The sequence below is a fragment of the Oncorhynchus mykiss genome, unplaced genomic scaffold (assembly GCF_013265735.2).
Source record: "Oncorhynchus mykiss isolate Arlee unplaced genomic scaffold, USDA_OmykA_1.1 un_scaffold_302, whole genome shotgun sequence".
NCBI lineage: Eukaryota > Metazoa > Chordata > Actinopteri > Salmoniformes > Salmonidae > Oncorhynchus > Oncorhynchus mykiss.
In genome coordinates this window covers 157,331-179,917 of record NW_023493751.1, presented here as the reverse complement: position 1 = coordinate 179,917, position 22,587 = coordinate 157,331, and the positions used below count along the sequence as shown (strand labels likewise).

At 44.0% G+C, this 22,587-nt stretch overlaps 21 non-coding genes across 21 annotated transcripts; all 21 read left to right on the top strand.

The window, feature by feature from the left end:
* Positions 1–993: 993 nt before the first annotated feature.
* Positions 994–1,067, top strand: trnai-aau. The gene has a single exon. It is a non-coding gene; the product is annotated as a tRNA-Ile (tRNA).
* An 82-nt stretch (positions 1,068–1,149) lies between these two features.
* On the top strand, positions 1,150–1,222 carry trnaf-gaa. The gene has a single exon. It is a non-coding gene; the product is annotated as a tRNA-Phe (tRNA).
* An 856-nt stretch (positions 1,223–2,078) lies between these two features.
* On the top strand, positions 2,079–2,152 carry trnai-aau. Its single transcript has one exon. It is a non-coding gene; the product is annotated as a tRNA-Ile (tRNA).
* An 82-nt stretch (positions 2,153–2,234) lies between these two features.
* trnaf-gaa lies at positions 2,235–2,307 on the top strand. The gene has a single exon. It is a non-coding gene; the product is annotated as a tRNA-Phe (tRNA).
* A 446-nt stretch (positions 2,308–2,753) lies between these two features.
* Positions 2,754–2,827, top strand: trnai-aau. The gene has a single exon. It is a non-coding gene; the product is annotated as a tRNA-Ile (tRNA).
* Positions 2,828–4,896: 2,069 nt separating this feature from the next.
* trnaf-gaa lies at positions 4,897–4,969 on the top strand. Its single transcript has one exon. It is a non-coding gene; the product is annotated as a tRNA-Phe (tRNA).
* Positions 4,970–6,005: 1,036 nt separating this feature from the next.
* On the top strand, positions 6,006–6,078 carry trnaf-gaa. Its single transcript has one exon. It is a non-coding gene; the product is annotated as a tRNA-Phe (tRNA).
* Positions 6,079–6,679: 601 nt separating this feature from the next.
* On the top strand, positions 6,680–6,752 carry trnaf-gaa. The gene has a single exon. It is a non-coding gene; the product is annotated as a tRNA-Phe (tRNA).
* Positions 6,753–7,632: 880 nt separating this feature from the next.
* Positions 7,633–7,706, top strand: trnai-aau. Its single transcript has one exon. It is a non-coding gene; the product is annotated as a tRNA-Ile (tRNA).
* An 82-nt stretch (positions 7,707–7,788) lies between these two features.
* trnaf-gaa lies at positions 7,789–7,861 on the top strand. Its single transcript has one exon. It is a non-coding gene; the product is annotated as a tRNA-Phe (tRNA).
* Positions 7,862–11,389: 3,528 nt separating this feature from the next.
* trnai-aau lies at positions 11,390–11,463 on the top strand. Its single transcript has one exon. It is a non-coding gene; the product is annotated as a tRNA-Ile (tRNA).
* Positions 11,464–11,545: 82 nt separating this feature from the next.
* Positions 11,546–11,618, top strand: trnaf-gaa. The gene has a single exon. It is a non-coding gene; the product is annotated as a tRNA-Phe (tRNA).
* A 1,108-nt stretch (positions 11,619–12,726) lies between these two features.
* trnai-aau lies at positions 12,727–12,800 on the top strand. The gene has a single exon. It is a non-coding gene; the product is annotated as a tRNA-Ile (tRNA).
* A 588-nt stretch (positions 12,801–13,388) lies between these two features.
* On the top strand, positions 13,389–13,462 carry trnai-aau. The gene has a single exon. It is a non-coding gene; the product is annotated as a tRNA-Ile (tRNA).
* Positions 13,463–13,544: 82 nt separating this feature from the next.
* trnaf-gaa lies at positions 13,545–13,617 on the top strand. The gene has a single exon. It is a non-coding gene; the product is annotated as a tRNA-Phe (tRNA).
* A 2,360-nt stretch (positions 13,618–15,977) lies between these two features.
* trnaf-gaa lies at positions 15,978–16,050 on the top strand. The gene has a single exon. It is a non-coding gene; the product is annotated as a tRNA-Phe (tRNA).
* A 602-nt stretch (positions 16,051–16,652) lies between these two features.
* Positions 16,653–16,725, top strand: trnaf-gaa. Its single transcript has one exon. It is a non-coding gene; the product is annotated as a tRNA-Phe (tRNA).
* Positions 16,726–18,267: 1,542 nt separating this feature from the next.
* Positions 18,268–18,341, top strand: trnai-aau. Its single transcript has one exon. It is a non-coding gene; the product is annotated as a tRNA-Ile (tRNA).
* Positions 18,342–18,423: 82 nt separating this feature from the next.
* On the top strand, positions 18,424–18,496 carry trnaf-gaa. The gene has a single exon. It is a non-coding gene; the product is annotated as a tRNA-Phe (tRNA).
* Positions 18,497–20,819: 2,323 nt separating this feature from the next.
* On the top strand, positions 20,820–20,892 carry trnaf-gaa. Its single transcript has one exon. It is a non-coding gene; the product is annotated as a tRNA-Phe (tRNA).
* Positions 20,893–21,494: 602 nt separating this feature from the next.
* trnaf-gaa lies at positions 21,495–21,567 on the top strand. The gene has a single exon. It is a non-coding gene; the product is annotated as a tRNA-Phe (tRNA).
* The last annotated feature ends 1,020 nt before the right edge of the window (positions 21,568–22,587 follow it).

Sequence of the window (22,587 nt, the reverse complement as noted above, 5' to 3'; positions counted from 1 at the left end):
ATTGTGAGTCACATGCATGTGAATTGTCAAGGGTGCCACAGAATTAAAATTAGTGAATTGCCGAAATATCTCAGTTGGGAGAGCGTTAGACTGAAGATCTAAAGGTCCTTGGTTCGGTTTCGACATTTGTGTTTGTTCTTTCTTCATGCTCTGGCTTCAAGGAAACTATCCACAGCTTTGTTTGTGGGCCTCAATGGTGTGTGCTACGCTGCTCCTCTGAAAGTAAGTAATTTCTTGCTTTTTCATCTGACATTTTGACATCAGTGTTACAGACATTGTTACATGACAGTAGGTTGTCGTAAGACAAGGCTGCATGAAGTGTGAAGTGGGGCTTTCTTGGATCCACAAAAAAAAATGTTTTTGGGGAATGCGGGAATCAATCCCACTACCTATAGCATGCTAAGCAAACACAATACCAATTGATCAAATTCCCCAGCTGTTTGGAATTGCCACAAGGAGCAACCAAGAGTGTCCAGTCTTGTCAGGCTATGCTGTTGGTGGACTTGTTAGTTTGTGCTCCAGCACTTGCAGAGGCTCGGTGCATCTCAACAATTGTGCTCTGTAGCCAGCGGCCGGTTAGCTCAGTTGGTTAGAGTGTGTGATACGCTGCTCCTCTGAAAGTAAGTAATGTCTTTCTTTTTCATCTGACATTGTGACATCAGTGTTACATGAGAGTTTCTTGTCATTGTTACATGACAGTTTCTTGTCATTGTTTATATGACAGTAGGTTGTCGTAAGACAAGGCTGCATGAAGTGTGAACTGGAGTTTTCTTGGATCCATGAAAGAATTTGCTTTTGGAGAATGCAGGCATCGATCCCACTACCTCACGCATGCAAAGCATTTGAGCTAATTCCCCAGACGTTTGGAATTTCCGCAAGAAGCAACCTAGAGGGTCCAGTCTCGTCAGGCTATGCTGTTGGTGGACTTGTTTGTTTACGTGCCAGCACTTGCAGAGGCTCGGTGCATTGCCACAATTGAGCAAAATGGCAAATGGCTGGTTAGCTCAGTTGGTTAGAGTGTGGTGCTAATAATGCCAAGGTCATGGGTTCGATCCCCGTACTGGCTATGATGTACATTTTGAGTGTCAAAATTGTGAGTCACATGCATGTGAATTGTCAAGGGTGCCACAGAATTGATATTAGTGAATTGCCGAAATAGCTCAGTTGGGAGAGCGTTAGACTGAAGATCTAAACGTCCCTGGTTCGATCCCGGGTTTCGGCATTTGTATTTGTTCTTTCTTCATGCTCTGGCTTCAAGGAAACTATCCACAGCTTTGTTTGTGGGCCTCAATGGTGTGTGCTACGCTGCTCCTCTGAAAGTAAGTAATTTCTTGCTTTTTCATCTGACATTTTGACATCAGTGTTACAGGAAAGTTTCTTGTCATTGTTACATGAGAGTAGGTTGTCGTAAGACAAGGCTGCATGAAGTGTGAACTGGAGCTTTCTTGGATCCACAACAAAAATTGTTTTTGGGGATTGCGGGAATCGATCCCACTAACTATAGCATGCTAAGCAAACACAATACCAATTGATCAAATTCCCCAGCTGTTTGGAATTGCCACAAGGAGCAACCAAGAGTGTCCAGTCTTGTCAGGCTATGCTGTTGGTGGACTTGTTAGTTTGTGCTCCAGCACTTACAGAGGCTCGGTGCATCTCAACAATAGTGCTCTGTAGCCAGCGGCCGGTTAGCTCAGTTGGTTAGAGTGTGTGATACGCTGCTCCTCTGAAAGTAAGTAATGTCTTTCTTTTTCATCTGACATTGTGACATCAGTGTTACATGAGAGTTTCTTGTCATTGTTTATATGACAGTAGGTTGTCGTAAGACAAGGCTGCATGAAGTGTGAACTGGAGTTTTCTTGGATCCATGAAAGAATTTGCTTTTGGAGAATGCAGGCATCGATCCCACTACCTCACGCATGCAAAGCATTTGAGCTAATTCCCCAGACGTTTGGAATTTCCGCAAGAAGCAACCTAGAGGGTCCAGTCTCGTCAGGCTATGCTGTTGGTGGACTTGTTTGTTTACGTGCCAGCACTTGCAGAGGCTCGGTGCATTGCCACAATTGAGCAAAATGGCAAATGGCTGGTTAGCTCAGTTGGTTAGAGTGTGGTGCTAATAATGCCAAGGTCATGGGTTCGATCCCCGTACTGGCTATGATGTACATTTTGAGTGTCAAAATTGTGAGTCACATGCATGTGAATTGTCAAGGGTGCCACAGAATTGATATTAGTGAATTGCCGAAATAGCTCAGTTGGGAGAGCGTTAGACTGAAGATCTAAACGTCCCTGGTTCGATCCCGGGTTTCGGCATTTGTATTTGTTCTTTCTTCATGCTCTGGCTTCAAGGAAACTATCCACAGCTTTGTTTGTGGGCCTCAATGGTGTGTGCTACGCTGCTCCTCTGAAAGTAAGTAATTTCTTGCTTTTTCATCTGACATTTTGACATCAGTGTTACAGGAAAGTTTCTTGTCATTGTTTACATGACAGTAGGTTGTCGTAAGACAAGGCTGCATGAAGTGTGAACTGGAGTTTTCTTGGATCCATGAAAGAATTTGCTTTTGGAGAATGCAGGCATCGATCCCACTACCTCACGCATGCAAAGCATTTGAGCTAATTCCCCAGACGTTTGGAATTTCCGCAAGAAGCAACCTAGAGGGTCCAGTCTCGTCAGGCTATGCTGTTGGTGGACTTGTTTGTTTACGTGCCAGCACTTGCAGAGGCTCGGTGCATTGCCACAATTGAGCAAAATAGCAAATGGCTGGTTAGCTCAGTTGGTTAGAGTGTGGTGCTAATAACGCCAAGGTCATGGGTTCGATCCCCGTACTGGCTATGATGTACGTTTTGAGTGTCAAAATTGTGAGTCACATGCATGTGAATTGTCAAGGGTGCCACAGAATTAAAATTAGTGAATTGCCGAAATAGCTCAGTTGGGAGAGCGTTAGACTGAAGATCTAAAGGTCCCGGGTTTCGGCATTTGTATTTGTTCTTTCTTCATGCTCTGGCTTCAAGGAAACTATCCACAGCGTTGTTTGTGGGCCTCAATGGTGTGTGCTACGCTGCTCCTCTGAAAGTAAGTAATTTCTTGCTTTTTCATCTGACATTTTGACATCAGTGTTACAGGAAAGTTTTTTGTCATTGTTTACATGACAGTAGGTTGTCGTAAGACAAGGCTGCATGAAGTGTGAACTGGAGTTTTCTTGGATCCATGAAAGAATTTGCTTTTGGAGAATGCAGGCATCGATCCCACTACCTCACGCATGCAAAGCATTTGAGCTAATTCCCCAGCCGTTTGGAATTTCCGCAAGAAGCAACCTAGAGGGTCCAGTCTTGTCAGGCTATGCTGTTGGTGGACTTGTTTGTTTACGTGCCAGCACTTGCAGAGGCTCGGTGCATTTCAACAATTGAGCAAAATAGCAAATGGCCGGTTAGCTGAGTTGGTTAGAGTGTGGTGCTAATAATGCCAAGGTCATGGGTTCGATCCCCGTACTGGCTATGATGTACATTTTGAGTGTCAAAATTGTGAGTCACATGCATGTGAATTGTCAAGGGTGCCACAGAATTAAAATTAGTGAATTGCCGAAATAGCTCAGTTGGGAGAGCGTTAGACTGAAGATCTAAAGGTCCCTGTTTCGGCATTTGTATTTGTTCTTACTTCATGCTCTGGCTTCAAGGAAACTATCCACAGCTTTGTTTGTGGGCCTCAATGGTGTGTGCTACGCTGCTCCTCTGAAAGTAAGTAATTTCTTGCTTTTTCATCTGACATTTTGACATCAGTGTTACAGGAAAGTTTCTTGTCATTGTTTACATGACAGTAGGTTGTCGTAAGACAAGGCTGCATGAAGTGTGAACTGGAGTTTTCTTGGATCCATGAAAGAATTTGCTTTTGGAGAATGCAGGCATCGATCCCACTACCTCACGCATGCAAAGCATTTGAGCTAATTCCCCAGCCGTTTGGAATTTCCGCAAGAAGCAACCTAGAGGGTCCAGTCTTGTCAGGCTATGCTGTTGGTGGACTTGTTTGTTTACGTGCCAGCACTTGCAGAGGCTCGGTGCATTTCAACAATTGAACAAAATAGCAAATGGCCGGTTAGCTGAGTTGGTTAGAGTGTGGTGCTAATAACGCCAAGGTCATGGGTTCGATCCCCATATTGGCTATGATGTACATTTTGAGTGTCAAAATTGTGAGTCACATGCATGTGAATTGTCAAGGGTGCCACAGAATTAAAATTAGTGAATTGCCGAAATAGCTCAGTTGGGAGAGCGTTAGACTGAAGATCTAAAGGTCCCTCTTTCGGCTTTTGTATTTGTTCTTTCTTCATGCTCTGGCTTCAAGGAAACTATCCACAGCTTTGTTTGTGGGCCTCAATGGTGTGTGCTACGCTGCTCCTCTGAAAGTAAGTAATTTCTTGCTTTTTCATCTGACATTTTGACATCAGTGTTACAGGAAAGTTTCTTGTCATTGTTTACATGACAGTAGGTTGTCGTAAGACAAGGCTGCATGAAGTGTGAACTGGAGTTTTCTTGGATCCATGAAAGAATTTGCTTTTGGAGAATGCAGGCATCGATCCCACTACCTCACGCATGCAAAGCATTTGAGCTAATTCCCCAGCCGTTTGGAATTTCCGCAAGAAGCAACCTAGAGGGTCCAGTCTTGTCAGGCTATGCTGTTGGTGGACTTGTTTGTTTACGTGCCAGCACTTGCAGAGGCTCGGTGCATTTCAACAATTGAGCAAAATAGCAAATCGCCGGTTAGCTCAGTTGGTTAGAGTGTGGTGCTAATAATGCCAAGGTCATGGGTTCGATCCCCGTACTGGCTATGATGTACATTTTGAGTGTCAAAATTGTGAGTCACATGCATGTGAATTGTCAAGGGTGCCACAGAATTAAAATTAGTGAAATGCCGAAATAGCTCAGTTGGGAGAGCGTTAGACTGAAGATCTAAAGGTCCCTGGTTCGATCCCTGGTTTCGGCATTTGTATTTGTTCTATCTTCATGCTCTGGCTTCAAGGAAACTATCCACAGCTTTGTTTGTGGGCCTCAATGGTGTGTGCTACTCTGCTCCTCTGAAAGTAAGTCATTTCTTGCTTTTTCATCTGACATTTTGACATCAGTGTCACAGGAAAGTTGCTTGTCATTGTTACATGACAGTAGGTTGTCGTAAGACAAGGCTGCATGAAGTGTGAACTGGAGCTTTCTTGGATCCACAACAAAAAATGTTTTTGGGGATTGCGGGAATCGATCCCACTAACTATAGTATGCTAAGCAAACACAATATCAATTGATCAAATTCCCCAGCTGTTTGGAATTGCCACAAGGAGCAACCAAGAGTGTCCAGTCTTGTCAGGCTATGCTGTTGGTGGACTTGTTAGTTTGTGCTCCAGCACTTGCAGGGGCTCGGTGCATCTCAACAATTGTGCTCTGTAGCCAGCGGCCGGTTAGCTCAGTTGGTTAGAGTGTGTGATACGCTGCTCCTCTGAAAGTAAGTAATGTCTTTCTTTTTCATCTGACATTGTGACATCAGTGTTACATGAGAGTTTCTTGTCATTGTTACATGACAGTTTCTTGTCATTGTTTACATGACAGTAGGTTGTCGTAAGACAAGGCTGCATGAAGTGTGAACTGGAGTTTTCTTGGATCCATGAAAGAATTTGCTTTTGGAGAATGCAGGCATCGATCCCACTACCTCACGCATGCAAAGCATTTGAGCTAATTCCCCAGACGTTTGGAATTTCCGCAAGAAGCAACCTAGAGGGTCCAGTCTCGTCAGGCTATGCTGTTGGTGGACTTGTTTGTTTACGTGCCAGCACTTGCAGAGGCTCGGTGCATTGCCACAATTGAGCAAAATAGCAAATGGCTGGTTAGCTCAGTTGGTTAGAGTGTAGTGCTAATAATGCCAGGGTCATGGGTTTGATCCCCGTACTGGCTATGATGTACATTTTGAGTGTCAAAATTGTGAGTCACATGCATGTGAATTGTCAAGGGTGCCACAGAATTAAAATTAGTGAATTGCCGAAATAGCTCAGTTGGGAGGGCGTTAGACTGAAGATCTAAAGGTCCCTGGTTCGATCCCGGGTTTCGGCATTTGTATTTGTTCTTTCTTCATGCTCTGGCTTCAAGGAAACTATCCACAGCTTTGTTTGTGGGCCTCAATGGTGTGTGCTACGCTGCTCCTCTGAAAGTAGGTAATTTCTTGCTTTTCATCTGACATTTTGACATCAGTGTTACAGGAAAGTTTCTTGTCATTGTTTACATGACAGTAGGTTGTCGTAAGACAAGGCTGCATGAAGTGTGAACTGGAGTTTTCTTGGATCCATGAAAGAATTTGCTTTTGGAGAATGCAGGCATCGATCCCACTACCTCACGCATGCAAAGCATTTGAGCTAATTCCCCAGCCGTTTGGAATTTCCGCAAGAAGCAACCTAGAGGGTCCAGTCTCGTCAGGCTATGCTGTTGGTGGACTTGTTTGTTTACGTGCCAGCACTTGCAGAGGCTCGGTGCATTGCCACAATTGAGCAAAATAGCAAATGGCTGCTTAGCTCAGTTGGTTAGAGTGTGGTGCTAATAATGCCAAGGTCATGGGTTCGATCCCCGTACTGGCTATGATGTACATTTTGAGTGTCAAAATTGTGAGTCACATGCATGTGAATTGTCAAGGGTGCCACAGAATTAAAATTAGTGAAATGCCGAAATAGCTCAGTTGGGAGAGCGTTAGACTGAAGATCTAAAGGTCCCTGGTTCGATCCCTGGTTTCGGCATTTGTATTTCTTCTATCTTCATGCTCTGGCTTCAAGGAAACTATCCACAGCTTTGTTTGTGGTCCTCAATGGTGTGTGCTACTCTGCTCCTCTGAAAGTAAGTCATTTCTTGCTTTTTCATCTGACATTTTGACATCAGTGTTACAGGAAAGTTGCTTGTCATTGTTACATGACAGTAGGTTGTCGTAAGACAAGACTGCATGAAGTGTGAACTGGAGCTTTCTTGGATCCACAACAATAAATGTTTTTGGGGATTGCGGGAATCGATCCCACTAACTATAGCATGCTAAGCAAACACAATACCAATTGATCAAATTCCCCAGCTGTTTGGAATTGCCACAAGGAGCAACCAAGAGTGTCCAGTCTTGTCAGGCTATGCTGTTGGTGGACTTGTTAGTTTGTGCTCCAGCACTTGCAGAGGCTCGGTGCATCTCAACAATTGTGCTCTGTAGCCAGCGGCCGGTTAGCTCAGTTGGTTAGAGTGTGTGATACGCTGCTCCTCTGAAAGTAAGTAATGTCTTTCTTTTTCATCTGACATTGTGACATCAGTGTTACATGAGAGTTTCTTGTCATTGTTACATGACAGTTTCTTGTCATTGTTTACATGACAGTAGGTTGTCGTAAGACAAGGCTGCATGAAGTGTGAACTGGAGTTTTCTTGGATCCATGAAAGAATTTGCTTTTGGAGAATGCAGGCATCGATCCCACTACCTCACGCATGCAAAGCATTTGAGCTAATTCCCCAGACGTTTGGAATTTCCGCAAGAAGCAACCTAGAGGGTCCAGTCTCGTCAGGCTATGCTGTTGGTGGACTTGTTTGTTTACGTGCCAGCACTTGCAGAGGCTCGGTGCATTGCCACAATTGAGCAAAATAGCAAATGGCTGGTTAGCTCAGTTGGTTAGAGTGTGGTGCTAATAACGCCAAGGTCATGGGTTCGATCCCCGAACTGGCTATGATGTACATTTTGAGTGTCAAAATTGTGAGTCACATGCATGTGAATTGTCAAGGGTGCCACAGAATTAAAATTAGTGAATTGCCGAAATAGCTCAGTTGGGAGAGCGTTAGACTGAAGATCTAAAGGTCCCTGGTTCGATCCCGGGTTTCGGCATTTGTATTTGTTCTTTCTTCATGCTCTGGCTTCAAGGAAACTATCCACAGCGTTGTTTGTGGGCCTCAATGGTGTGTGCTACGCTGCTCCTCTGAAAGTAAGTAATTTCTTGCTTTTTCATCTGACATTTTGACATCAGTGTTACAGGAAAGTTTCTTGTCATTGTTTACATGACAGTAGGTTGTCGTAAGACAAGGCTGCATGAAGTGTGAACTGGAGTTTTCTTGGATCCATGAAAGAATTTGCTTTTGGAGAATGCAGGCATCGATCCCACTACCTCACGCATGCAAAGCATTTGAGCTAATTCCCCAGCCGTTTGGAATTTCCGCAAGAAGCAACCTAGAGGGTCCAGTCTTGTCAGGCTATGCTGTTGGTGGACTTGTTTGTTTACGTGCCAGCACTTGCAGAGGCTCGGTGCATTTCAACAATTGAGCAAAATGGCAAATGGCCGGTTAGCTGAGTTGGTTAGAGTGTGGTGCTAATAATGCCAAGGTCATGGGTTTGATCCCCGTACTGGCTATGATGAACATTTTGAGTGTCAAAATTGTGAGTCACATGCATGTGAATTGTCAAGGGTGCCACAGAATTAAAATTAGTGAATTGCCGAAATAGCTCAGTTGGGAGAGCGTTAGACTGAAGATCTAAAGGTCCCTGTTTCGGCATTTGTATTTGTTCTTACTTCATGCTCTGGCTTCAAGGAAACTATCCACAGCTTTGTTTGTGGGCCTCAATGGTGTGTGCTACGCTGCTCCTCTGAAAGTAAGTAATTTCTTGCTTTTTCATCTGACATTTTGACATCAGTGTTACAGGAAAGTTTCTTGTCATTGTTTACATGACAGTAGGTTGTCGTAAGACAAGGCTGCATGAAGTGTGAACTGGAGTTTTCTTGGATCCATGAAAGAATTTGCTTTTGGAGAATGCAGGCATCGATCCCACTACCTCACGCATGCAAAGCATTTGAGCTAATTCCCCAGCCGTTTGGAATTTCCGCAAGAAGCAACCTAGAGGGTCCAGTCTTGTCAGGCTATGCTGTTGGTGGACTTGTTTGTTTACGTGCCAGCACTTGCAGAGGCTCGGTGCATTTCAACAATTGAGCAAAATAGCAAATGGCCGGTTAGCTGAGTTGGTTAGAGTGTGGTGCTAATAATGCCAAGGTCATGGGTTCGATCCCCGTACTGGCTATGATGTACATTTTGAGTGTCAAAATTGTGAGTCACATGCATGTGAATTGTCAAGGGTGCCACAGAATTAAAATTAGTGAATTGCCGAAATAGCTCAGTTGGGAGAGCGTTAGACTGAAGATCTAAAGGTCCCTGTTTCGGCATTTGTATTTGTTCTTACTTCATGCTCTGGCTTCAAGGAAACTATCCACAGCTTTGTTTGTTGGCCTCAATGGTGTGTGCTACGCTGCTCCTCTGAAAGTAAGTAATTTCTTGCTTTTTCATCTGACATTTTGACATCAGTGTTACAGGAAAGTTTCTTGTCATTGTTTACATGACAGTAGGTTGTCGTAAGACAAGGCTGCATGAAGTGTGAACTGGAGTTTTCTTGGATCCATGAAAGAATTTGCTTTTGGAGAATGCAGGCATCGATCCCACTACCTCACGCATGCAAAGCATTTGAGCTAATTCCCCAGCCGTTTGGAATTTCCGCAAGAAGCAACCTAGAGGGTCCAGTCTTGTCAGGCTATGCTGTTGGTGGACTTGTTTGTTTACGTGCCAGCACTTGCAGAGGCTCGGTGCATTTCAACAATTGAGCAAAGTAGCAAATGGCCGGTTAGCTGAGTTGGTTAGAGTGTGGTGCTAATAACGCCAAGGTCATGGGTTCGATCCCCATATTGGCTATGATGTACATTTTGAGTGTCAAAATTGTGAGTCACATGCATGTGAATTGTCAAGGGTGCCACAGAATTAAAATTAGTGAATTGCCGAAATAGCTCAGTTGGGAGAGCGTTAGACTGAAGATCTAAAGGTCCCTGTTTCGGCATTTGTATTTGTTCTTTCTTCATGCTCTGGCTTCAAGGAAACTATCCACAGCTTTGTTTGTGGGCCTCAATGGTGTGTGCTACGCTGCTCCTCTGAAAGTAAGTAATTTCTTGCTTTTTCATCTGACATTTTGACATCAGTGTTACAGGAAAGTTGCTTGTCATTGTTACATGACAGTAGGTTGTCGTAAGACAAGGCTGCATGAAGTGTGAAGTGGGGCTTTCTTGGATCCACAAAAAAAAATGTTTTTGGGGATTGCGGGAATCGATCCCACTACCTATAGCATGCTAAGCAAACACAATACCAATTGATCAAATTCCCCAGCTGTTTGTAATTGCCACAAGGAGCAACCAAGAGTGTCCAGTCTTGTCAGGCTATGCTGTTGGTGGACTTGTTAGTTTGTGCTCCAGCACTTGCAGAGGCTCGGTGCATCTCAACAATTGTGCTCTGTAGCCAGCGGCCGGTTAGCTCAGTTGGTTAGAGTGTGTGATACGCTGCTCCTCTGAAAGTAAGTAATGTCTTTCTTTTTCATCTGACATTGTGACATCAGTGTTACATGAGAGTTTCTTGTCATTGTTACATGACAGTTTCTTGTCATTGTTTACATGACAGTAGGTTGTCGTAAGACAAGGCTGCATGAAGTGTGAACTGTAGTTTTCTTGGATCCATTAAAGAATTTGCTTTTGGAGAATGCAGGCATCGATCCCACTACCTCACGCATGCAAAGCATTTGAGCTAATTCCCCAGCCGTTTGGAATTTCCGCAAGAAGCAACCTAGAGGGTCCAGTCTTGTCAGGCTATGCTGTTGGTGGACTTGTTTGTTTACGTGCCAGCACTTGCAGAGGCTCGGTGCATTTCAACAATTGAGCAAAATAGCAAATGGCCGGTTAGCTGAGTTGGTTAGAGTGTGGTGCTAATAATGCCAAGGTCATGGGTTCGATCCCCGTACTGGCTATGATGTACATTTTGAGTGTCAAAATTGTGAGTCACATGCATGTGAATTGTCAAGGGTGCCACAGAATTAAAATTAGTGAATTGCCGAAATAGCTCAGTTGGGAGAGCGTTAGACTGAAGATCTAAAGGTCCCTGTTTCGGCATTTGTATTTGTTCTTACTTCATGCTCTGGCTTCAAGGAAACTATCCACAGCTTTGTTTGTTGGCCTCAATGGTGTGTGCTACGCTGCTCCTCTGAAAGTAAGTAATTTCTTGCTTTTTCATCTGACATTTTGACATCAGTGTTACAGGAAAGTTTCTTGTCATTGTTTACATGACAGTAGGTTGTCGTAAGACAAGGCTGCATGAAGTGTGAACTGGAGTTTTCTTGGATCCATGAAAGAATTTGCTTTTGGAGAATGCAGGCATCGATCCCACTACCTCACGCATGCAAAGCATTTGAGCTAATTCCCCAGCCGTTTGGAATTTCCGCAAGAAGCAACCTAGAGGGTCCAGTCTCGTCAGGCTATGCTGTTGGTGGACTTGTTTGTTTACGTGCCAGCACTTGCAGAGGCTCGGTGCATTGCCACAATTGAGCAAAATAGCAAATGGCTGGTTAGCTCAGTTGGTTAGAGTGTGGTGCTAATAACGCCAAGGTCATGGGTTCGATCCCCGTACTGGCTATGATGTAGGTTTTGAGTGTCAAAATTGTGAGTCACATGCATGTGAATTGTCAAGGGTGCCACAGAATTAAAATTAGTGAATTGCCGAAATAGCTCAGTTGGGAGAGCGTTAGACTGAAGATCTAAAGGTCCCTGGTTCGATCCCGGGTTTCGGCATTTGTATTTGTTCTTACTTCATGCTCTGGCTTCAAGGAAACTATCCACAGCTTTGTTTGTGGGCCTCAATGGTGTGTGCTACGCTGCTCCTCTGAAAGTAAGTAATTTCTTGCTTTTTCATCTGACATTTTGACATCAGTGTTACAGGAAAGTTTCTTGTCATTGTTTACATGACAGTAGGTTGTCGTAAGACAAGGCTGCATGAAGTGTGAACTGGAGTTTTCTTGGATCCATGAAAGAATTTGCTTTTGGAGAATGCAGGCATCGATCCCACTACCTCACGCATGCAAAGCATTTGAGCTAATTCCCCAGCCGTTTGGAATTTCCGCAAGAAGCAACCTAGAGGGTCCAGTCTTGTCAGGCTATGCTGTTGGTGGACTTGTTTGTTTACGTGCCAGCACTTGCAGAGGCTCGGTGCATTTCAACAATTGAACAAAATAGCAAATGGCCGGTTAGCTGAGTTGGTTAGAGTGTGGTGCTAATAACGCCAAGGTCATGGGTTCGATCCCCATATTGGCTATGATGTACATTTTGAGTGTCAAAATTGTGAGTCACATGCATGTGAATTGTCAAGGGTGCCACAGAATTAAAATTAGTGAATTGCCGAAATAGCTCAGTTGGGAGAGCGTTAGACTGAAGATCTAAAGGTCCCTCTTTCGGCTTTTGTATTTGTTCTTTCTTCATGCTCTGGCTTCAAGGAAACTATCCACAGCTTTGTTTGTGGGCCTCAATGGTGTGTGCTACGCTGCTCCTCTGAAAGTAAGTAATTTCTTGCTTTTTCATCTGACATTTTGACATCAGTGTTACAGGAAAGTTTCTTGTCATTGTTTACATGACAGTAGGTTGTCGTAAGACAAGGCTGCATGAAGTGTGAACTGGAGTTTTCTTGGATCCATGAAAGAATTTGCTTTTGGAGAATGCAGGCATCGATCCCACTACCTCACGCATGCAAAGCATTTGAGCTAATTCCCCAGCCGTTTGGAATTTCCGCAAGAAGCAACCTAGAGGGTCCAGTCTTGTCAGGCTATGCTGTTGGTGGACTTGTTTGTTTACGTGCCAGCACTTGCAGAGGCTCGGTGCATTTCAACAATTGAGCAAAATAGCAAATGGCCGGTTAGCTCAGTTGGTTAGAGTCTGGTGCTAATAACGCCAAGGTCATGGGTTCGATCCCCGTACTGGCTATGATGTGCATTTTGAGTGTCAAAATTCTGAGTCACATGCATGTGAATTGTCAAGGGTGCCACAGAATTAAAATTAGTGAAATGCCGAAATAGCTCAGTTGGGAGAGCGTTAGACTGAAGATCTAAAGGTCCCTGGTTCGGCATTTGTATTTGTTCTTTCTTCATGCTCTGGCTTCAAGGAAACTATCCACAGCTTTGTTTGTGGGCCTCAATGGTGTGTGCTACGCTGCTCCTCTGAAAGTAAGTAATTTCTTGCTTTTTCATCTGACATTTTGACATCAGTGTTACAGGAAAGTTTCTTGTCATTGTTTACATGACAGTAGGTTGTCGTAAGACAAGGCTGCATGAAGTGTGAACTGGAGTTTTCTTGGATCCATGAAAGAATTTGCTTTTGGAGAATGCAGGCATCGATCCCACTACCACACGCATGCAAAGCATTTGAGCTAATTCCCCAGCCGTTTGGAATTTCCGCAAGAAGCAACCTAGAGGGTCCAGTCTCGTCAGGCTATGCTGTTGGTGGACTTGTTTGTTTACGTGCCAGCACTTGCAGAGGCTCGGTGCATTGCCACAATTGAGCAAAATGGCAAATGGCTGGTTAGCTCAGTTGGTTAGAGTGTGGTGCTAATAACGCCAAGGTCATGGGTTCGATCCCCGTACTGGCTATGATGTACATTTTGAGTGTCAAAATTGTGAGTCACATGCATGTGAATTGTCAAGGGTGCCACAGAATTAAAATTTGTGAATTGCCGAAATAGCTCAGTTGGGAGAGCGTTAGACTGAAGATCTAAAGGTCCCTGGTTCGATCCCGGGTTTCGGCATTTGTATTTGTTCTTTCTTCATGCTCTGGCTTCAAGGAAACTATCCACAGCGTTGTTTGTGGGCCTCAATGGTGTGTGCTACGCTGCTCCTCTGAAAGTAAGTAATTTCTTGCTTTTTCATCTGACATTTTGACATCAGTGTTACAGGAAAGTTTCTTGTCATTGTTTACATGACAGTAGGTTGTCGTAAGACAAGGCTGCATGAAGTGTGAACTGGAGTTTTCTTGGATCCATGAAAGAATTTGCTTTTGGAGAATGCAGGCATCGATCCCACTACCTCACGCATGCAAAGCATTTGAGCTAATTCCCCAGCCGTTTGGAATTTCCGCAAGAAGCAACCTAGAGGGTCCAGTCTTGTCAGGCTATGCTGTTGGTGGACTTGTTTGTTTACGTGCCAGCACTTGCAGAGGCTCGGTGCATTTCAACAATTGAGCAAAATAGCAAATGGCTGGTTAGCTGAGTTGGTTAGAGTGTGGTGCTAATAATGCCAAGGTCATGGGTTCGATCCCCGTACTGGCTATGATGTACATTTTGAGTGTCAAAATTGTGAGTCACATGCATGTGAATTGTCAAGGGTGCCACAGAATTAAAATTAGTGAATTGCCGAAATAGCTCAGTTGGGAGAGCGTTAGACTGAAGATCTAAAGGTCCCTGTTTCGGCATTTGTATTTGTTCTTACTTCATGCTCTGGCTTCAAGGAAACTATCCACAGCTTTGTTTGTTGGCCTCAATGGTGTGTGCTACGCTGCTCTTCTGAAAGTAAGTAATTTCTTGCTTTTTCATCTGACATTTTGACATCAGTGTTACAGGAAAGTTTCTTGTCATTGTTTACATGACAGTAGGTTGTCGTAAGACAAGGCTGCATGAAGTGTGAACTGGAGTTTTCTTGGATCCATGAAAGAATTTGCTTTTGGAGAATGCAGGCATCGATCCCACTACCTCACGCATGCAAAGCATTTGAGCTAATTCCCCAGCCGTTTGGAATTTCCGCAAGAAGCAACCTAGAGGGTCCAGTCTTGTCAGGCTATGCTGTTGGTGGACTTGTTTGTTTACGTGCCAGCACTTGCAGAGGCTCGGTGCATTTCAACAATTGAGCAAAGTAGCAAATGGCCGGTTAGCTGAGTTGGTTAGAGTGTGGTGCTAATAACGCCAAGGTCATGGGTTCGATCCCCATATTGGCTATGATGTACATTTTGAGTGTCAAAATTGTGAGTCACATGCATGTGAATTGTCAAGGGTGCCACAGAATTAAAATTAGTGAATTGCCGAAATAGCTCAGTTGGGAGAGCGTTAGACTGAAGATCTAAAGGTCCCTGTTTCGGCATTTGTATTTGTTCTTTCTTCATGCTCTGGCTTCAAGGAAACTATCCACAGCTTTGTTTGTGGGCCTCAATGGTGTGTGCTACGCTGCTCCTCTGAAAGTAAGTCATTTCTTGCTTTTTCATCTGACATTTTGACATCAGTGTTACAGGAAAGTTGCTTGTCATTGTTACATGACAGTAGGTTGTCGTAAGACAAGGCTGCATGAAGTGTGAAGTGGGGCTTTCTTGGATCCACAACAAAAAATGTTTTTGGGGATTGCGGGAATCGATCCCACTAACTATAGCATGCTAAGCAAACACAATATCAATTGATCAAATTCCCCAGCTGTTTGGAATTGCCACAAGGAGCAACCAAGAGTGTCCAGTCTTGTCAGGCTATGCTGTTGGTGGACTTGTTAGTTTGTGCTCCAGCACTTGCAGGGGCTCGGTGCATCTCAACAATTGTGCTCTGTAGCCAGCGGCCGGTTAGCTCAGTTGGTTAGAGTGTGTGATACGCTGCTCCTCTGAAAGTAAGTAATGTCTTTCTTTTTCATCTGACATTGTGACATCAGTGTTACATGAGAGTTTCTTGTCATTGTTACATGACAGTTTCTTGTCATTGTTTACATGACAGTAGGTTGTCGTAAGACAAGGCTGCATGAAGTGTGAACTGGAGTTTTCTTGGATCCATGAAAGAATTTGCTTTTGGAGAATGCAGGCATCGATCCCACTACCTCACGCATGCAAAGCATTTGAGCTAATTCCCCAGACGTTTGGAATTTCCGCAAGAAGCAACCTAGAGGGTCCAGTCTCGTCAGGCTATGCTGTTGGTGGACTTGTTTGTTTACGTGCCAGCACTTGCAGAGGCTCGGTGCATTGCCACAATTGAGCAAAATAGCAAATGGCTGGTTAGCTCAGTTGGTTAGAGTGTGGTGCTAATAATGCCAAGGTCATGGGTTCGATCCCCGTAGTGGCTATGATGTACATTTTGAGTGTCAAAATTGTGAGTCACATGCATGTGAATTGTCAAGGGTGCCACAGAATTAAAATAAATGAATTGCTGAAATAGCTCAGTTGGGAGAGCGTTAGACTGAAGATCTAAAGGTCCCTGGTTCGATCCCGGGTTTCGGCATTTGTATTTGTTCTTTCTTCATGCTCTGGCTTCAAGGAAACTATCCACAGCTTTGTTTGTGGGCCTCAATGGTGTGTGCTACGCTGCTCCTCTGAAAGTAAGTAATTTCTTGCTTTTTCATCTGACATTTTGACATCAGTGTTACAGGAAAGTTTCTTGTCATTGTTTACATGACAGTAGGTTGTCGTAAGACAAGGCTGCATGAAGTGTGAACTGGAGTTTTCTTGGATCCATGAAAGAATTTGCTTTTGGAGAATGCAGGCATCGATCCCACTACCTCACGCATGCAAAGCATTTGAGCTAATTCCCCAGCCGTTTGGAATTTCCGCAAGAAGCAACCTAGAGGGTCCAGTCTTGTCAGGCTATGCTGTTGGTGGACTTGTTTGTTTACGTGCCAGCACTTGCAGAGGCTCGGTGCATTGCCACAATTGAGCAAAATAGCAAATGGCTGGTTAGCTCAGTTGGTTAGAGTGTTGTGCTAATAATGCCAAGGTCATGGGTTCGATCCCCGTACTGGCTATGATGTACATTTTGAGTGTCAAAATTGTGAGTCACATGCATGTGAATTGTCAAGGGTGCCACAGAATTAAAATTAGTGAAATGCCGAAATAGCTCAGTTGGGAGAGCGTTAGACTGAAGATCTAAAGGTCCCTGGTTCGATCCCTGGTTTCGGCATTTGTATTTCTTCTATCTTCATGCTCTGGCTTCAAGGAAACTATCCACAGCTTTGTTTGTGGGCCTCAATGGTGTGTGCTACGCTGCTCCTCTGAAAGTAAGTAATTTCTTGCTTTTTCATCTGACATTTTGACATCAGTGTTACAGGAAAGTTTCTTGTCATTGTTTACATGACAGTAGGTTGTCGTAAGACAAGGCTGCATGAAGTGTGAACTGGAGTTTTCTTGGATCCATGAAAGAATTTGCTTTTGGAGAATGCAGGCATCGATCCCACTACCTCACGCATGCAAAGCATTTGAGCTAATTCCCCAGCCGTTTGGAATTTCCGCAAGAAGCAACCTAGAGGGTCCAGTCTTGTCAGGCTATGCTGTTGGTGGACTTGTTTGTTTACGTGCCAGCACTTGCAGAGGCTCGGTGCATTTCAACAATTGAGCAAAGTAGCAAATGGCCGGTTAGCTGAGTTGGTTAGAGTGTGGTGCTAATAACGCCAATTTCATGGGTTCGATCCCCATATTGGCTATGATGTACATTTTGAGTGTCAAAATTGTGAGTCACATGCATGTGAATTGTCAAGGGTGCCACATAATTAAAATCAGTGAATTGCCGAAATAGCTCAGTTGGGAGAGCGTTAGACTGAAGATCTAAAGGTCCCTGTTTCGGCATTTGTATTTGTTCTTTCTTCATGCTCTGGCTTCAAGGAAACTATCCACAGCTTTGTTTGTGGGCCTCAATGGTGTGTGCTACGCTGCTCCTCTGAAAGTAAGTAATTTCTTGCTTTTTCATCTGACATTTTGACATCAGTGTTACAGGAAAGTTGCTTGTCATTGTTACATGACAGTAGGTTGTCGTAAGACAAGACTGCATGAAGTGTGAACTGGAGCTTTCTTGGATCCACAACAATAAATGTTTTTGGGGATTGCGGGAATCGATCCCACTAACTATAGCATGCTAAGCAAACACAATACCAATTGATCAAATTCCCCAGCTGTTTGGAATTGCCACAAGGAGCAACCAAGAGTGTCCAGTCTTGTCAGGCTATGCTGTTGGTGGACTTGTTAGTTTGTTCTCCAGCACTTGCAGAGGCTCGGTGCATCTCAACAATTGTGCTCTGTAGCCAGCGGCCGGTTAGCTCAGTTGGTTAGAGTGTGTGATACGCTGCTCCTCTGAAAGTAAGTAATGTCTTTCTTTTTCATCTGACATTGTGACATCAGTGTTACATGAGAGTTTCTTGTCATTGTTACATGACAGTTTCTTGTCATTGTTTACATGACAGTAGGTTGTCGTAAGACAAGGCTGCATGAAGTGTGAACTGGAGTTTTCTTGGATCCATGAAAGAATTTGCTTTTGGAGAATGCAGGCATCGATCCCACTACCTCACGCATGCAAAGCATTTGAGCTAATTCCCCAGACGTTTGGAATTTCCGCAAGAAGCAACCTAGAGGGTCCAGTCTCGTCAGGCTATGCTGTTGGTGGACTTGTTTGTTTACGTGCCAGCACTTGCAGAGGCTCGGTGCATTGCCACAATTGAGCAAAATAGCAAATGGCTGGTTAGCTCAGTTGGTTAGAGTGTGGTGCTAATAACGCCAAGGTCATGGGTTCGATCCCCGTACTGGCTATGATGTACATTTTGAGTGTCAAAATTGTGAGTCACATGCATGTGAATTGTCAAGGGTGCCACAGAATTAAAATTAGTGAATTGCCGAAATAGCTCAGTTGGGAGAGCGTTAGACTGAAGATCTAAAGGTCCCTGGTTCGATCCCGGGTTTCGGCATTTGTATTTGTTCTTTCTTCATGCTCTGGCTTCAAGGAAACTATCCACAGCGTTGTTTGTGGGCCTCAATGGTGTGTGCTACGCTGCTCCTCTGAAAGTAAGTAATTTCTTGCTTTTTCATCTGACATTTTGACATCAGTGTTACAGGAAAGTTTCTTGTCATTGTTTACATGACAGTAGGTTGTCATAAGACAAGGCTGCATGAAGTGTGAACTGGAGTTTTCTTGGATCCATGAAAGAATTTGCTTTTGGAGAATGCAGGCATCGATCCCACTACCTCACGCATGCAAAGCATTTGAGCTAATTCCCCAGCCGTTTGGAATTTCCGCAAGAAGCAACCTAGAGGGTCCAGTCTTGTCAGGCTATGCTGTTGGTGGACTTGTTTGTTTACGTGCCAGCACTTGCAGAGGCTCGGTGCATTTCAACAATTGAGCAAAGTAGCAAATGGCCGGTTAGCTGAGTTGGTTAGAGTGTGGTGCTAATAACGCCAATTTCATGGGTTCGATCCCCATATTGGCTATGATGTACATTTTGAGTGTCAAAATTGTGAGTCACATGCATGTGAATTGTCAAGGGTGCCACAGAATTAAAATTAGTGAATTGCCGAAATAGCTCAGTTGGGAGAGCGTTAGACTGAAGATCTAAAGGTCCCTGTTTCGGCATTTGTATTTGTTCTTTCTTCATGCTGTGCTACGCTGCTCCTCTGAAAGTAAGTAATTTCTTGCTTTTTCATCTGACATTTTGACATCAGTGTTACAGGAAAGTTGCTTGTCATTGTTACATGACAGTAGGTTGTCGTAAGACAAGGCTGCATGAAGTGTGAAGTGGGGCTTTCTTGGATGCACAAAAAAAAATGTTTTTGGGGATTGCGGGAATCGATCCCACTACCTATAGCATGCTAAGCAAACACAATACCAATTGATCAAATTCCCCAGCTGTTTGGAATTGCCACAAGGAGCAACCAAGAGTGTCCAGTCTTGTCAGGCTATGCTGTTGGTGGACTTGTTAGTTTGTGCTCCAGCACTTGCAGAGGCTCGGTGCATCTCAACAATTGTGCTCTGTAGCCAGCGGCCGGTTAGCTCAGTTGGTTAGAGTGTGTGATACGCTGCTCCTCTGAAAGTAAGTAATGTCTTTCTTTTTCATCTGACATTGTGACATCAGTGTTACATGAGAGTTTCTTGTCATTGTTACATGACAGTTTCTTGTCATTGTTTACATGACTGTAGGTTGTCGTAAGACAAGGCTGCATGAAGTGTGAACTGGAGTTTTCTTGGATCCATGAAAGAATTTGCTTTTGGAGAATGCAGGCATCGATCCCACTACCTCACGCATGCAAAGCATTTGAGCTAATTCCCCAGCCGTTTGGAATTTCCGCAAGAAGCAACCTAGAGGGTCCAGTCTTGTCAGGCTATGCTGTTGGTGCACTTGTTTGTTTAAGTTCCAGCACTTGCAGAGGCTCGGTGCATTTCAACAATTGAGCAAAATAGCAAATGGCCGGTTAGCTGAGTTGGTTAGAGTGTGGTGCTAATAACCCCAAGGTCATGGGTTCGATCCTCATATTGGCTATGATGTACATTTTGTGTGTCAAAATTGTGAGTCACATGCGTGTGAATTGTCAAGGGTGCCACAGAATTAAAATTAGTGAATTTCCGAAATAGCTCAGTTGGGTGAGCGTTAGACTGAAGATCTAAAGGTCCCTGGTTCGATCCCGGGTTTCAGCATTTGTATTTGTTATTTCTTCATGCTCTGGCTTCAAGGAAACTATCCACAGCTTTGTTTGTGGGCCTCAATGGTGTGTGCTACGCTGCTCCTCTGAAAGTAAGTAATTTCTTGCTTTTTCATCTGACATTTTGACATCAGTGTTACAGGAAAGTTTCTTGTCATTGTTTACATGACAGTAGGTTGTCGTAAGACAAGGCTGCATGAAGTGTGAACTGTAGTTTTCTTGGATCCATGAAAGAATTTGCTTTTGGAGAATGCAGGCATCGATCCCACTACCTCACGCATGCAAAGCATTTGAGCTAATTCCCCAGCCGTTTGGAATTTCCGCAAGAAGCAACCTAGAGGGTCCAGTCTTGTCAGGCTATGCTGTTGGTGTACTTGTTTGTTTACGTGCCAGCACTTGCAGAGGCTCGGTGCATTTCAACAATTGAGCAAAATAGCAAATGGCCGGTTAGCTGAGTTGGTTAGAGTGTGGTGCTAATAATGCCAAGGTCATGGGTTCGATCCCCATATTGGCTATGATGTACATTTTGAGTGTCAAAATTGTGAGTCACATGCATGTGAATTGTCAAGGGTGCCACAGAATTAAAATTAGTGAATTGCTGAAATAGCTCAGTTGGGAGAGCGTTAGACTGAAGATCTAAAGGTCCCTGGTTCGATCCCGGGTTTTGGCATCTGTATTTGTTCTTTCTTCATGATCTGGCTTCAAGGAAACTATCCACAGGTTTGTTTGTGGGCCTCAATGGTGTGTGCTACGCTGCTCCTCTGAAAGTAAGTAATTTCTTGCTTTTTCATCTGACATTTTGACATCAGTGTTACAGGAAAGTTTCTTGTCATTGTTTACATGACAGTAGGTTGTCGTAAGACAAGGCTGCATGAAGTGTGAACTGTAGTTTTCTTGGATCCATGAAAGAATTTGCTTTTGGAGAATGCAGGCATCGATCCCACTACCTCACGCATGCAAAGCATTTGAGCTAATTCCCCAGCCGTTTGGAATTTCCGCAAGAAGCAACCTAGAGGGTCCAGTCTTGTCAGGCTATGCTGTTGGTGTACTTGTTTGTTTACGTGCCAGCACTTGCAGAGGCTCGGTGCATTTCAACAATTGAGCAAAATAACAAATGGCCGGTTAGCTGAGTTGGTTAGAGTGTGGTGCTAATAATGCCAAGGTCATGGGTTCGATCCCCATATTGGCTATGATGTACATTTTGAGTGTCAAAATTGTGAGTCACATGCATGTGAATTGTCAAGGGTGCCACAGAATTAAAATTAGTGAATTGCTGAAATAGCTCAGTTGGGAGAGCGTTAGACTGAAGATCTAAAGGTCCCTGGTTCGATCCCGGGTTTCGGCATCTGTATTTGTTCTTTCTTCATGATCTGGCTTCAAGGAAACTATCCACAGGTTTGTTTGTGGGCCTCAATGGTGTGTGCTACGCTGCTCCTCTGAAAGTAAGTAATTTCTTGCTTTTTCATCTGACATTTTGACATCAGTGTTACAGGAAAGTTTCTTGTCATTGTTTACATGACAGTAGGTTGTCGTAAGACAAGGCTGCATGAAGTGTGAACTGTAGTTTTCTTGGATCCATGAAAGAATTTGCTTTTGGAGAATGCAGGCATCGATCCCACTACCTCACGCATGCAAAGCATTTGAGCTAATTCCCCAGCCGTTTGGAATTTCCGCAAGAAGCAACCTAGAAGGTCCAGTCTTGTCAGGCTATGCTGTTGGTGGACTTGTTTGTTTACGTGCCAGCACTTGCAGAGGCTCGGTGCATTTCAACAATTGAGCAAAATAGCAAATGGCCAGTTAGCTGAGTTGGTTAGAGTGTGGTGCTAATAACGCCAAGGTCATGGGTTCGATCCCCATATTGGCTATGATGTACATTTTGAGTGTCAAAATTGTGAGTCACATGCATGTGAATTGTCAAGGGTGCCACAGAATTAAAATTAGTGAATTGCCGAAATAGCTCAGTTGGGAGAGCGTTAGACTGAAGATCTAAAGGTCCCTGTTTCGGCATTTGTATTTGTTATTTCTTCATGCTCTGGCTTCAAGGAAACTATCCACAGCTTTGTTTGTGGGCCTCAATGGTGTGTGCTACGCTGCTCCTCTGAAAGTAAGTAATTTCTTGCTTTTTCATCTGACATTTTGACATCAGTGTTACAGGAAAGTTTCTTGTCATTGTTTACATGACAGTAGGTTGTCGTAAGACAAGGCTGCATGAAGTGTGAACTGTAGTTTTCTTGGATCCATGAAAGAATTTGCTTTTGGAGAATGCAGGCATCGATCCCACTACCTCACGCATGCAAAGCATTTGAGCTAATTCCCCAGCCGTTTGGAATTTCCGCAAGAAGCAACCTAGAGGGTCCAGTCTTGT